Here is a 15,963-nt window from a genome sequence, read left to right as displayed (position 1 = left end):
TAGGTTGATGGCGGGACAAGGCCAGCAAGAGGAAAAACACAGAACTATTCATTCATGGCAGGAATTGAGCCAAGAGCTGGGGATATAAAACTGAATATGAGGGCTGAGGATGTGGCTCAAGCGGTAGCGCGCTCGACTGGCATGTGTGCGGCCCGGGTTCGATCCTCAGCACCACATACCAACAAAGATGTTGTGTTTGCCAAAAACTAAAATAAATAAATAAATATTAAAAATTCTTTAATAAATAAATAAATAAATAAATAAATAAATAAAACTGAATATGATAGTTTACTTTTACTGAAAATTAAAAATGAAAAATGTCTAATAAACATAATCATAATAAATATTTATATAGAGCTTAATATGTGCTAGGGATGGTCTAAGACATCATATGTGTTATATATTTCATAGCAACTCTATAGGATTGATGCTACGATTACCCCCATTTTACAGATGAGAAGACTGAGTTATTGACAGGTTAATAATTTGCTCGAGGCTATACAGTTAGTAGGTGATGGAGTCAGAACCTGAATATAGGCTGGATGTACTCAGAATTTGCCATTAGGTAATCTTATACAATGCCTACTAATATTGGAAATAAAATTAATAAAGAAACACAAAAGCACACACCACAAAGAAAAATATTGATAAATTCAGAGACATTAATGTGAAAATCTTAAAGTTATTTTTAAAAATGCTGTAGCAAGAATACAAGACAGGGTACTGTAATGCCAGATTCGTGGGACCCTAATAGACCTCCAGGAGCTGAACCGATGCAATCACACAAGAGTCTTTATTGCAAACTCGAGCCTGGACTCACAACCGTTCCCAACGCAGCAGTCCCAGGGAGTGAGTCCCGGTCCTTTGTCCAGTGAGATTTTATAGGTTTTGGGGGGGTTACTTTATGCCTTACAACATCACACAGCAAATCATTCCATACCACGGGAAAATCAAACAATTTTTTTAAAATATTTTTTAAATTTACATTTTGGTTTACGGCAGACACAACATCTTTGTTTGTATGTGGTGCTGAGGATCGAACCCGGGCCTCACCCATGCCAGGGGAGTGCTTGAGCCACATCCCCAGCTCCTCAAACAATTCTTAACTTTGATTAGCACATTCACTGGCGGGAGCAAGTTGGGTAGGGGTGATTGGTTAGTGCAAGAGGGGGATTCCTGGGCTTGTGATGTGGCTCAAGTGGTAGCATGCTCCCTTGACATGCATGAGGCACTGGGTTCAATCCTCAGCACAACATAAAAGAAAATAAAGATATTGTGTCCACCTAAAACTAAAAATATATATATATATATTAAAAAAAAAAAAGAGGGGGATTCCTTTGAACTGATTGGTTTAAACCACGAGGGGTATACATGCTGAACTACATGGTTTCCCAACATGTTATCAATCACCATAAACTATTGGGGGGTCATCTGGCATCCCAGGTATTTTCCCTGTCTCATGCTGATTGATGGCTGCTAGGGGGTTGCTATGGGTTCTCAGCTAGCCTGACTGAGTCAGGGACACCTGGCGCCACGGATCTCTCCTGTTATTTACAGACAAACAACTCAGCAGGGAGGGTATGGGCTTAGGAGTGCTCTGTGGGTTTTCCCAAGGACCAGGGTCACGCCTCCTTCCTTAGGACAGGCCTTGAGGTAGAAGCTGCTGTTATTTATTTATTTTAAAAAATGGAGTCACATCAGTTTCTCAGTACAAATTAGGAAAATATGTTTGTTGATCAGTTTCTGAGACTGGATCTCACTATAGTGCCAAGGCTGGCCACAAACTTGTGATCATCCTGCCTTAGCTTCCCAAGTAGCTAGAATTACAGGCATGACCTGGCCCACAAAAGACATATAGCTGTGTTATGCTGGAGTTCAGGATCCTCAAAAGACCACCAAAGACCAAGATCCATGTAAGCAGCAAAGAGGTGTTTATTGTGAGCTAGCTCTGTCCTCCACGCACACAGCAACTGGTGACGCTGAGAGGCCCCGAGCCCAGGGTTGCAGAAGTTTTATACACTGTCTGGGGAAGGCAGGGACTTCACATACATCATAGCATCTCTCTCTTAGCAAATCATCACACCGTGGAAAATCAAATAACAACTCTAAAACATGATTAGCACATTCACTGGCGGGAACAAGTTGGGGAGGGGTGATTGCTTAGTACAAGAGGGGGATTCGTTTGAACTGATTGGTTTAAGCCACAAGGGGATGCTTAACTACGTGGTTTCCCAACACCATAAACTACTGGGAGGGTCATCTGGCATCCCAGGTATTTCCCTGACTCATGCTGATTGGTGGCTGCAAGGGGATTGCCCTCACCTAGCTGAGTCAGGGACACCTGGTGCCACAGATCTCCCCAGTTATTTGTGGATAAACCACTCAGCAGGGTGGGTAGGGCCTAGGAGTGCTCTGTGGGTTTTTCCTAGGACCAGGGTCATGCCCTCTTCCTTGGACAGGCTTTGCTCTGAGGTAGAGGCTGGTTTCTCAAAAATGGAGTCACATTAGTTTCTCAGCTGACAAAGGATTGTATCTAGAATTTATACAGATCTTTTACAAATAAAATAAATAAATAAATAGCCAAATTAAAAAGTGGGCAGAGCAGGCATGAATGCATGCCTGTAATCCTAGCAACTTGGTAGGCTGAGCCAGGAGGATTGCAAGTTTGGAACAGCCTCAGCAATTTAGCAACTCACCCTGTATCAAAATTTTAAAAAATAATAATAATAAGAGGGGTTGGGGATGTAACTTAGTAGTAAAGCACTCCTGATTTCAATCCCCAGTGCCAAAAATAAAAATAAAATGGACAGAGGAGCTGGGTGTGGTGGTGCAGGTCTATAATCTTAGCTATTTGGGAGGCTAAGGCAGGAGGATCACAAATTCAAGGCCAGCTCTGGCAATCTGGCTAAACCCTGGCTCAAAAATTAAATAAAAAGGGCTGAAGATATAGCTCAGTGATTGAGTACCCCTGGATTCAATCCCCAGTCCAAAAAAAAAAAAAAAAAAATCCCAAACACACACACACACACACACACACACAGGGCTGGGGATGTAGCTCAGTGGTGGAGTGCTCACCTAGCATGCATGAGGCACTGGGTTCTATCCTCAGCACCACATAGGAATGAAACAAAATATTTGTCCACCTAAAACTAAAAATAAATATTTAAAAAATAAATAAATAAAGATATTGTTTCCACCTACAATTAAAAAATATCAAAAGACAGTTGAATGAATCAGACATAACTTTCCTATGTTCTTATATTGAAGTGGCACCTTCTTTTTCCACAGAAAAGCCCTCTTCATCATGGCCGATTTTAGGATTGTCAGAAAAAGAGTCCAATGTAGATAAATTTCCTATTTTCCTGTAGCCCTGTTTAGCTTGGCCACTGGCCAGGAAGATACCAGCACTCCAGGTGCTGGACACCCGTTACTAGTTTTTCACAAATGTATCCAGTATAGTACTTTGAAGAAATGTGCAAACAAGGCCTCTGGCCTTGAGCTGGGCTTCACAGAGATGTCTGCATTTTTTTTTTTTTTAAAGAGAGAGTGAGAGAGGAGAGACAGAGAGAGAGAGAGAGAGAATTTTTAATATTTATTTATTTATTTATTTTAGTTCTCGGCGGACACAACATCTTTGTTGGTATGTGGTGCTGAGGATCGAACCCGGGCCGCACGCATGCCAGGCGAGCGCGCTACCGCTTGAGCCACATCCCCAGCCCCAAGCTGTCTGCATTTTTAAGATAAGTTACAGTTGGGCTCCATGGTAACAGCTGGAAGGGGGAGGAAAGAAAGGGGAGATGAAGCTCTCCCCTTCTCAGGTGTTGTCCTTGAAGGGTTAACTTGCCCAGAACAGTGAGAGAAAAAGCTGCTTTTGTGTGAACTTCTGCAGACTGGGAACTTCTGAGCCCCTCCCCTTACACCTGGGTATAAAACTCTGAAACTCCCTGACCTCGGGGTTCAGGGGATTGATGGATTACAGCAAAAGCTATGCCCCCTGAACCTGGCTGCAGCCAAACAAAACTGTTTCCTGCTATCTTCGGTGCCTTGCCTCGTTTTTTCCCTACAACATTTTTGGCGACCCAGATGGGACAGAGGAGGTAAGGAAGGCTATTCTGCCTCTCGTCTCTGGGGACCAGCTTCCCTGGGGCGATGGGGGACAGCAGTCCCTTTGGCACGCCCAGGCCACTCTTGGCCTGAAGGAGGATCGACTCACCCAACACCCTGGGGCTGCACAACAGAACCCACAGGCAGCAGGAACCAGAATTAGGGTTTTGGAGCACCGCCACACTCTGTGAGCCGCCAGCAGGAAGGGCCACAGAGCCCCATGCACCCAGGCATACTGAACAAGAACACAAGCGGGGCAGCTACTATATACAATTAGAGCAGGCTCCCACCTGACAGGAGGAGAAAGCCACACAGACAAAGAGCAACACCTAGGTGGGCACAATGTGGCTGCCACACCAGGACCTGCACGGGACCACACCACTGCCCTCCAACCTTGACAGACAGCCCACGGTGAGGTTGACATAGGTGCCTTTTACACAAATGATGTCCCAGGTCATCAGCCTCTGCTAAGATTTAAGAGTTGGAGAATCCTAGCAGCCAAGATCCTGCACTGGGAGATAACAAAAAAGTTCCTGCATCTTAAAGCGCCAGAGGTTCTATGTACGCCTCCCTTCCCTAAATGACAGTTCCTCCCAGGGGCTGGAGTACCCCATCCTTGGGACAGCACTGGACTCTGACTTAAAAGCCCATATCCATCAAGAAAAAGGTCAAATACATTGGTTACCATCTGACTCAGCAACAGAACAGAACCACCACTGAGCCTCAAAAGAAACAGATCTGCTCAATTCCAGTCCCTGCAACCTGCCATCAGACTAGAGAATTCTTGGGGGCTACTGGGTTCAGCCATACATGGATCCCCAACTTTCAGTTATGACAAAAGCCCTCTATGAAGCCACAAAGGGGGGAAAATGGGATCCTCTATATGGGGGTCATCTAAGCGAAAGGCCTTTGAGGACATTAAACAAGCACTCGCCAGTGCACCTGGATTAGGGCTCCCTGACCTCACAAAGCCTTTCTTTCTGTATGTCCATGATGGGTCTGGAGTGGCTATGGGAGTTTTGACTCAGATGCTGGGGACATGGCACTGTCCAGTGGCCTATTTGTCCAAACAGCTGGACTCTGTAGCCCAGGGCTGGCCACCTTTTTTCGGGCCCTTGCAGCCAGAGCTCTTCTGGTGTTGGAAGCTGATAAACTGGCCATGCGACAAGAACTGGTTGTCAGAGTTCCTCATTCAATTTTGACATTGTGAAAATATAAAGGACACTATGGGTTGACTAATGAAAAGAATGTCAAATATCAGGGCATGTTATGTGAAAACCCATGTATCTGCGTAGAGGTCGTCAGAACTCTAAACCCAGCAACTTTGCTGCCCACTGGACCTGCAAAACCTGATCACAATGTGTTGAGGTCATGGATGAAGTGTTCTCCAGCAGACCAGACCTAACCGACCAGCCTCTCAAGGGTGCTGATGCAGAGTACTTCACAGATGGAAGCAGTTTTTTTTTTTTTTTTTTTTTTTTTTTTTTTTTTTAAAGAGAGAGTGAGAGAGAGGGGGGCACAGAGAGAGAGAGAGAGAATTTTAACATTTATTTATTTTTTCTTAATTCTCGGCGGACACAACATCATTGTTGGTATGTGGTGCTGCTGGGGATCGAACCCGGGCCGCACGCATGCTAGGCGAGCGCGTTACCGCTTGAGCCACATCCCCAGCCCCTGGAAGCAGTTTTATAAAAGATGAGGAATGTTTTGCTGGACATGCAGTGGTCACTCTGGACTCCACTGTCGAGGCAGAACCTCTGCCTCAGGGAACTTCAGGACAAAAAGTAAAACATTGCTTTGATTCAAGCACCTCAGTTGACAGCAGGAGTCTTTGTGGATATTTACAGACTCAAAACATTCGTGTTCACAGGGCCTTATCTAGGCTAATTAACTCAGGAGGGAAAAAAAAAAAGACATGATGTATGGGCAAAAAATTCTTAAACTTTTGGATGCACTGTGGGCTCCCAAGAAGGTTGTGATTATATATTGCCAAGGTCATCAAAAGGGAAACACTGTGGTTTCTCAAGGCAACTAGAGAGCTGACAGAGAGGCCAGGTTTGCTGTCTGCAAGAAACGGGAAGAAAATCCAGTCCCAGGTTTAAATGCTGCCCTTCTGCATGGCGACTAGCTAACAGAAAGGGAGCCAACATACTCCCAACATGAAAGTACGTGATTTAAGACTGAAAAAAGGAAATTTTCTCCCAGGTGGATGGTGGAAATTTTCTGATGGCCGGAATAGCCATCCCAGAGATTCTAGCCCCAGCCTTTATCAAGACAGTTTCACAGAAAAACATGTTGGACATAGAGCACTTGAGACAGTTCTGAGTCAACATTTCTATGTCCCCCAGCTCACAAGCTGTTATGCTCAAATTCAGGACCCCCAAAAGACCACCAGAGACTGAGATCGATGTAAACAGCAAAGAGGTGTTTATTGCAAGCTAGCTGGGTCCTCCATGCACACACATCAACAGGTGACGCTGAGAGGTCCTGAGCCCAGGGTTTGCAGCAGTTTTATACATTCTTTGGAGAAGCCAGGGACTTCACATACATCATAGCATCTCTTAGCAAATCATCACACACTGCGGGAAAATCAGATAACAACTCTATGAGAGAAACAAAAACCATGAGTACTGAATAAATGTTGCAGCAGCTGGAACATGTCACTGTACATATGTTCCCTCACCAGGCTTTAACATCCCCAGTTACCAGGACTGTAAATGTAACATTTAACTTTTAGGGTTACAGATGTCCTTCCCCTTAAGATACAGTTTAATAATTTAATGTCATCTGATCTTGCAAAATCCTTTTACTAGTATGACCTCTGTGTCTGATAGAGAAACCTTTAATTCTGTTATTTAGGGCTGGATAACCATACTAGCAAACACCATGCCTACCTGTGTAGGTTAGAAATAACTGTAGGCCTTAAACTAAATTACTCTGGCAGTTCCTCTTGATAGTTATCAGGCATTCCTGCCTAAGAATCTCTTTTGTAGCCTACAGTTTACTTATTCTTGGAAGTTACATTTAACTATTATTATTTATTTATTTATTTATTTATTTATTTTTAAAGAGAGAGTGAGAGAGGAGAGAGAGAGAGAGAGAGAATTTTTAATATTTATTTTTTAGTTCTCAGAGGACACAACATCTTTGTTGGTATGTGGTGCTGAGGATCGAACCCAGGCTGCACGCATGCCAGGCGAGCGTGCTACCGCTTGAGCCACATCCCCAGCCCAACTATTATTATTATTTAAAATGCCCAGGAATAGCTGTGTTTTGGCTTTAACTGTCTTTGCTAAGTGTTTAAGATGAAGCAGTCAAACTGACTTTTGTTTCTATCTATTGTTAACAGTCAGCTGAGTTTCCCTGGGAGTCCTGGGGGAACTTACAGCAGCTTCTCAGTTCGGCTAGTGCCATTTGTGCTAGGATGGGCCCAGGCCTTGCTTGACCATGTGGCTTCCCTTGGAAGCATCAGGGATGCCTCCCTTCTCTGATGACCCTCCTCTTCATAGCAAATGCACTGATTGGCTTTCTGTCCTCCACTGGTCTCATTAATCTCCCTGATCGGGAGGTTATGTGGCCCAGAGTTGCAAAGCTCTTTAGAGAAGTCCCCTGTTCCCTGGATTCAGACTGACTCAGAGGGCAAGAGCCAAATATTGGTTTTCTTGGCCCTTCTGATTTAACTTTAGTTTTAAATCTTAATCTTAAACATCCAGCAAATAAGTTTCAACAGCCTTATATTAAGAGTACTGGGATTTAATGTCTATCTCTCTATCCTGTAGGTGATAACTCATTATCTTAAATCAACCCAGGTTGTGAGTTCTTAAATCAATACTTCTGCAAAGCATTAACAGGCAATCTTTAGACCATTAATAAGAAAACTACAAAATAAAATTAACAAGAGTAAAAACATATTTAGTTCATGCAATAGCTACCTTGAATTTTGGCAGAGTTATACATTATATCCCCTGTTTGAGACCCTAGTAATCATGACAAAAACCCACTTTTGGACACAACTTTAAATGTACTGAAATCTGGCCTACTTTTTTTGTAGTCATTTTTTACATGTTGTGAGATGAGACACAGAGCCTTATCACAGGTAAGGCGGGGTTCTTCATAAATCTTAAGTACTGTAGTTCTGAAACTGATCTTTGCTTTTTAAACATCATTTTACAAAGCCTACATAAATTGTTGCTCAAGTTCACATGAATATTAGCTAACACAATATAATATCACATCTAAAACATGAATTAAAGAAAGGCTTAAAGCTTTTAACATTTTGTAGCAAAGTAGCCAAGTACTTTTGTGTTTTGCAATATTAACCTTTGCACAGATTAGGCTCTAATTAACTTAAAAATACATTTAAATTGTATCTCATGGGGCTGGGGATGTGGCTCAAGTGGTAGCACGCTCGTCTGGCACGTGTGCAGCCCGGGTTCGATCCTCAGCACCACATACAAACAAAAATGTTGTGTCCGCCAAATACTAAAAAATAAATATTAAAATTCTCTCTCTCTCACTCTCTCTCATTCTCTCTTTAAAAATAAATAAATAAATAAATTGTATCTCAGTGTAAAAAGTAACATAGAACTTTACACATCCTATTGATAACAGGTCCAGTTAAAGAACACAAATGATATAAATAAATCTCCAACATGTTTTTCTTTTAAGCCTAAAATTACCATACAACTTTAGAACACCAGCTTGATATAATGCTCTTTTAAAGCTTCTACCTTACAGACTTGTATACCTGGAAGATATGAACACATTAAATAGCACCACAATTACATTGATGATTTTATATTAACCAAGTTTAGCTTTTAAAGAAATAACATATTACAATATTGAAAAATAACAGTTGTTGTTTTATAGTTGTATAATTCTTAATTTTCTTTAAGATTACTTGCTCAAAAAACTTACGTATATAACCAACTTACACAGACCTTCTTTATCACTTACTTAAACCCTCTTATTTACTTAATCACACAGACTCTCTTATCCAGAAACCCATTTTCCCTCTATTAAATCCATATCTAGAACCTTCTAGTTTCTTTTCCTTCTGTTAACCTCCTTCTGTTCACATTTTGAAACAATGCTTGTAAATTTCTGAATTTAGGCAGATTATTTCATAGACATCAACATTTTATTATTTTTTTTATCACCTAGGAAAAACTTATAAGCTTAATTTTAAAGACATCTTTACTTTCATCTATTTACCAAATTTAAATTGAACCATTTGAATCACGTGAATCAAAGATATTTGGATCCATTTTTTTTAAATTTCATAAGGCTCCTCATCTATCTGCCAATTGCCATATCATTGCATGATATATGGACATACACATACAGACATACAACACATAACACAAGTGTGCACACATACACAATAGTAAAGGCCTTGTAGCTTTTCTCAGGTGAAATCTCCATTGCAATGTTTAAAAACTCCACAGTTGATCAAAAATAGAACTGGTCAGAAAAACATTAACCTAGGTTTATAGGATCAAAATCATGAGCTTAAAAAAATACAGAATTAAGAAAAAGCAAAATCCTAGAAAAAAATGACTGGCCAGTTATTAGTAAATCCCACACAATTTACTTTTTGGTTTAATCTAGTTTGAGTTCAGGTAAAAGACACCTTTACTTTTTTTTCCCTCAGTCTCCTACTGAGCTCACAGGCTTCTTCTATTTGCATTTCAACTTAAATCCTGCCTGAGGTCTGGAAGGAGCAAGAAAAACTGGAATTCTAAGGAAAAGTCTCATGCCAAGGCATTTTAACTATAAGTCACAATTTTCAGGTTTGTATGTTGAAAATTTTGATACAAGTTTAAGATACAATTCACAAAATTTCATACCTTTACATCTTCCTACACTAGAAAAACTTGCTCACACAAAACTGAAAATAGGATCTTACTTAATAATATAAAAGCTACCATCAGAAGAAATTCCTTCAGGATCATTAAGCCACATCCTTTGTTCTGAAGTTCCTAAAGTAGTATTAAGTTACATTAAATCACCTGAAAAAAAAATTCCAAAAGAGAACCACACACTACCGTGTATATCCAAAATTAAGCTTTGAAAATTCCCGAGACTGTTGCTATTCAATGTCATTTCAATAAGCCAGACCAATGTTCCAATCCAACACTTTCCTTTTCTAAATCCTACACACTGAGGGGAACAGATGCCATATTATAATTTACTATCCTTGCCCAAATTAATGCACTGGTACACCTAGTGAAATCTTCCCAGGCTACCCAATAAATGAAAAAATAAATGATTGGGAGTTACTTGCCAACTTGGAAGTAGAGTTCTTTAATTTTCTATCCTAAGTATTTAAGTTCTCTGGCATGAATTATCTGAAATCATAAACTAAACAAATTACCTAAACCCAACTTTTAACTGCAAGATTGTGCAATGCTTCAAAAACCCATTCAGATACCAGATTGTTACAGTAAAAAAAATCATCTTTTAGATTCACATTCAACCAAGATCATCCCCAAGAAACAATCTATAATATCAACACATTACTGCATTCATTGTCCCCTTTTTTGTTTAAATAGACAGAGGTGGAGTAATCCTTACAGTGCAGGTAAGGAAGAGGGAGTTCCCCAAAGCAAAATGGCTTTGGCAGCTGCTGGGAGTCCCTCAGTCCCTCCTTTTACTTACAGGATTAGCTCCTCTGGTTTGGTCCGACCCCAGGCACCAGGCACTCTCCATATCTCCTAACTTTTCAGTAGTCAGCTCCCAAAAAGTTCATCTTACATCCTCGGCATGCAGTTGTTCAGAGTGCTAGGCTCCCCAAGAAAGCAGAGGGGAGGCTCCTCTAGAGTCCCCTCTGGGGTGTCAAAATTTGTGACTGAAAGTTCGGTTCCTGTCCTGGAAGCCAATTAATGCCAATTTAATAATGAGGACAGGGTTTTGAGAAAAAGAAAAAGCGAGGTATCAAGGTTCTTAGATCCCAGCAGGCACTTCCCTCTGCAGTGGGTGCACTCCAGCCAACTACGGGAAGCAAAGAAAACGTTGCTTCCACCATTTAACAAAGGGGAGTAAAGTTTATCTAAGTTCTTTAAAACACAGCTAAAACGGGTGTAAGAGGTGAGAACAGAAGAGCGGGCGGTTCTATTGACTTTGGTCCCTTACAGGAGAAGCACACTAGGGACAATTTAGGCTAAAATGTAGCTGAAGTTACCTCCACGCATCTAAGGCAGATGGCAACTCGGGACTCTGCATCTGCCCAATGTAAAACAAAGCCGTCACACTCAACAGAGACACAGACAAAGACACACAAAGACACAGATTCCCTTTTCAGATTGTCAAAAAAAACGAAAGTGGGTGCTGGCCCCAAGCCAACTGGGGCCTTCCCCTCAGACAAAGGGATTGGGGGAGCATTCCCCTCAGATTGGGTCCGACCCCAGATTGGGGGATTAGTTCTCCTGCCAGGGTGTTGGGGTGGAGACGGACAGGACAATAGAAACAAACACACATAACACAAAATTCGCAGTGCGGCCACAGAATTCGCAGCGCGTCGTGGATTGCTACCCGGAAACTAAAGGCTCAGGCGGACCGAGGATCCGTCAGCCACAAAATACTCTACCAAATACTTCACAAAATACTTTACTACAGGCAATCCACTCAGAACCCAGAAGGGGCTGGGGACGTCTCCCACAAACCCCATTGGCTGCCCTTCGGTGCGTCCACCTGGACCTTTTGCTGACCACAGAACCAGGACCTGCAGGCAACCAGAGAACAGCAACTTACACATCGGCAATGCCTTTACTTACCGCCGGGTTTTCATCACCTCTCCATCGGGGTGTCTGGGTAGGCTTATTAGGGGGATCCTGGATGAGCCCCCATATGTTATGCTCGAATTCGGGACCCCCAAAAGACCACCAGAGGCCGAGATCGATGCAAGCAGCAAAGAGGTGTTTATTGTGAGCAAGCTCGGTCCTCCATGCACACAGCAACTGGTGACGCTGAGAGGCCCCAAGCCCAGGGTTTGCAGCAGTTTTATACATTCTTTGGAGAAGGCAGGGACCCCCACATACATCATAGCATCTCTTAGCAAATCATCACACACCGCGGGAAAATCAAATAACAATTCTAAACATGATTAGCACATTCACTGGCGGGAACAAGTTGGGGAGGGGTGATTGCCTAGTACAAGTGGGGGATTCGTTTGAACTGATTGGTTTAAGCCAAAAGGGGTGTACATGCTGAACTACATGGTTTCCCAACATGTTATCAACCAACACCATAAACTACTGGGGGTCATCTGGCATCCCAGGTATTTCCCTGTCTCCTGCTGATTGGTGGCTGCTAGGGGGTTGCTATGGGTCCCCATCTAGCCTGACTGAGTCAGGGACACCTGGCACAGCAGATCTCTCTGCTATTTGTAGATAAACAACTTAGCAGGGTGGGAATGTGCCTAGGAGTGCTTTGTGGGTTTTTCCAAGGACAAAGGTGATGTCCCTTCCTTGGACAGGCTTTGCTCTGAGGTAGAGGCTGGTTTTTCAAAGCAACACCTGGATGATCTGCAAACAATGTGAGGTTTGTGCTCACAACAATCCTTGTCAGGGGCCAAAGCTCCCACCAGGAATCCAAACTATAGGAGGAGCACCTTTTTTGAAGACTTGGAAGTAGACTTCACTGAACTGCCACGCTCACAGGGCTGTAAGTAACTTGTTTTTTTATGTGTTCATACTCTGATTAGGTGGAAGCCTTTCCCACCTGCACTGAAAAGGCTAAGGTGTCCCCATAATGATTAGCTCAGACAATGGGCAGCTTTTGGGCAGGGTGATATGATTACTGAGCAAGAGTGTAAACGTGGGCTGGGGATGTGGCTCAAGTGGTAGCGCGCTCGCCTGGCATGCGTGCGGCCCGGGTTCGATTCTCAGCACCACATACCAACAAAGATGTTGCGTCCGCCAAGAACTAAAAAATAAACATTAAAAAATTAAAAAAAAAAGAGTGTAAACGTCAGGTGGAAGTTACATACTGCCTATAGGCTGCAGAGTTCTGGTAAAGTTCAAAGGATGAACAGGACTTTAAGGCTCAACTGGGTAAGCTGTGTCAGCAGACTCACTTACATTGTGATGAACTTCTCCTTACTACACTGCTGAGGATTAGATCCACTCCCACTAGGAGGACTGGATTCTTTTCTTTTGAGATAATATATGGGAGGCCCCCCCTTATTAGGGGACTACAGGGAGACTTAAGAGAGATAGGAAAATCAACCCTGAGTCGACAGCTTCAGGTCTTAGGGAAAACTTTACAGGTTCTCAATCAATGGGTTAGAGAAAGATTGCCAGTAAGTTTGACCCAGGTGCACACTCCTTCAAGCCTGGAGATTGAGTCTGGGTCAAAGAATGAAATAGTCAGCCCCTAAACTTCTTTGGAGGGGCCCTTTCACTGTTATTTTATCCACCTCAACTGCAGAGATATTTTATCCACCTCAAAGTTTGCAGAGATAGGTCGCTGGATTCACTACACCAGACTCACACCTGCAGCTGCAGACTGGTAGTGCCCTCCAGATGCTGCTACGCCCTTGAAGCTGACCATCCCGAAGAAAAAGGAGCACCGGAGAAGCTTGAGGATCAGAAGGACAACAGCCCTGCTCCAGTCACTCCGGAAGCTGACAGGTCTATGCACAGCCGAAGCTTGAGGAGACTATGGCCCTGTTTCAGCCACGCAGGAGGGACTGGCTGATCAATGCATGGTGAAAGATACACTTGCCACCAGGACTAATTAACTCTTTCAACCTCTGAGATAGTTCTTTTACTGTAATGCATTGCCACCCTTTGCTTCTAGATATATACACAGTTCTCTGTTTGGTTTTTGCTACTGGTTTGATAACAGTAACTCCTACTGACTGGACTCTGGGTAACAAAATTTCACTTATACTTTTTATCTTGCTTATATAAGTTTTCTAAGATTTGTTTGGTATTATTAGTTTGGCTTTGTTAATTTATGCTGTTTAGGGCTGGGGATGTGGCTCAAGCAGTACCGCGCTTGCCTGGCATGCGTGCGGCCCGGGGTTCGATTCTCAGCACCACATACAAAGATGTTGTGTCTGCCGATAAACAATACATATTAAAATTCTCTCTCTCTTTCTCCCTCTCTCACTAAAAAAAATATTCTTTAAAAAAAATTTATGCTGTTTAATCTATGCTAACCAAAATGTTAGTCTATTATTTAGTTTGGTTTCCTTTGATAACCATAAGGGATTCTGCCCTTCTCCTATTCCAACCATGGAGATCATGTGAACCATGTGTCAAGACAATCCACTATAACTAAGAGGTAATAAAACATATATTTAGGACCTGTCCCACCAAAGGAATGCTATAGATGGATGACTGTTTGGAAAGGAAAAAGAGGTCCATTGGAAAGAAACTTGATTTAGGAAGTGACGAATCTTGGTGAAGGTAACTGGCCACCCCAGAGGATTATCGCCACTTATGCTCCAGATACCTGGGCACAAAATGTTGGAGCTACAGAACTCCTATTGACATGTTAAACAAATTATTCACTTATAAGCTATACTAGAAATTATTATTAATCTGACTGCCACAGCCTTTGACCTCCTAGCCACAAAACAGATCCGACGCAAGTGGCTAACTATCAAAACCACTTGGCATTAAATTACCTATTGGTTAAGAAAAAAAAAATATGTGGAGAGTTCAACAGCTCAGATTGTTACATCCAAATGGATGACAATAGACAAGCAGTTAAGGATATAGCCCACAACACAAGAGAACTAGCACATGTCCTAGTTCATACCTAGAAGGGCATTAAAGTTTGGGTCCTAAACATGCTTTTGGAAGATGGTTTTCAACTCTTGGTAGATTTAAAACTTAACTGGTGAAATGGGTATTCTGCTGTGAACCTGTTCATTGCTCCCATGTTTGGCTCCACTGTGCATTAAAACTATTGGGTCCACTGTAGAAGCTGCTGTAGAAAGGATGACAACAACTAAGGTTTTGGCATTATATAAGGCCTTAAGCCAAGATAATGGTAACAATGCTCTTAAATTTAAAGGATTAAATTATGGGGAGCATCATTAAAGGGGGGAATTGAAGTGGCACCCTTTTTCTCCACAGAAAAGCCCTCTTCACCATGGTCAATTTTAGGACTGTCAGAAAAAGAGTCCATTGTAGATAAACTTCCTATTTTCCTGTCACCCTGTTTAGCTTGGCCATTGGCCAGGAAGATACCAGCACTCCAGGTGCTGGACACCCCTTAATAATTTTTCACTAATGTATCCAGTATAGTACTTTGAAGAAATGTGCAAACAAGGCCTCTGGCCTTGAGCTGGGCTTCACAGAGATGTGAAGATAAGTTACAGCTGGGCTCCATGGTAACAGCTGGCAGGGGGAGGAGAAAGAGGAGAGAAGAAGAGAAGAAGAAGCTCTCCCCTTCTCAGGTGTTGTCCTTGAAGGGTTAACTTGCCCAGAACAGTGAGAGAAAAAGCTGCTTTTATGTGAACTTCTGCAGACTGTGAACTTCTGAGCCCCTCCCCTTACACACTGGGTATAAAACTCTGAAACTCCCTGAACTCGGGGTTCAGAGGATTGATTGATTACAGCAAAAGCTGTGCCCCCTGAACCTGGCTGCAGCCAAATAAAACTGTTTCCTGCTATCTTTGGTGCCTTGCCTCATTTGTCCCTACAACAATATGAATCCATAACCAGTGTAACTCCACATCACGTTCAACCACAAAAATGGGAAGTTATACTCCATGTATATATGATATGTCAAAATAACCTTCAAATGGGGCTGAGGTTGTGGCTCAGTGGTAGAGCACTTGCATCATAAATGTAAGGCCCTGGGTTCAATCCTCAGCACCACATAAAAATAAATAAATAAAAG

The 15,963-nt window shown here is 42.4% G+C and overlaps 1 long non-coding RNA gene across 1 annotated transcript; it reads left to right on the top strand.

The window, feature by feature from the left end:
• Positions 1-5,785: 5,785 nt before the first annotated feature.
• Positions 5,786-15,733, top strand: LOC144368523 (uncharacterized). Its single transcript, XR_013428291.1, has 2 exons — positions 5,786-12,768; positions 13,556-15,733. It is a non-coding gene; the product is annotated as an uncharacterized LOC144368523 (long non-coding RNA).
• The last annotated feature ends 230 nt before the right edge of the window (positions 15,734-15,963 follow it).

This window comes from Ictidomys tridecemlineatus, chromosome 11, assembly GCF_052094955.1.
Source record: "Ictidomys tridecemlineatus isolate mIctTri1 chromosome 11, mIctTri1.hap1, whole genome shotgun sequence".
In the NCBI taxonomy this organism is placed as follows: Eukaryota; Metazoa; Chordata; class Mammalia; order Rodentia; family Sciuridae; genus Ictidomys; species Ictidomys tridecemlineatus.
The sequence above is the reverse complement of the archived record's forward strand: the minus strand, read 5'-3'. Positions and strand labels throughout refer to the sequence as shown.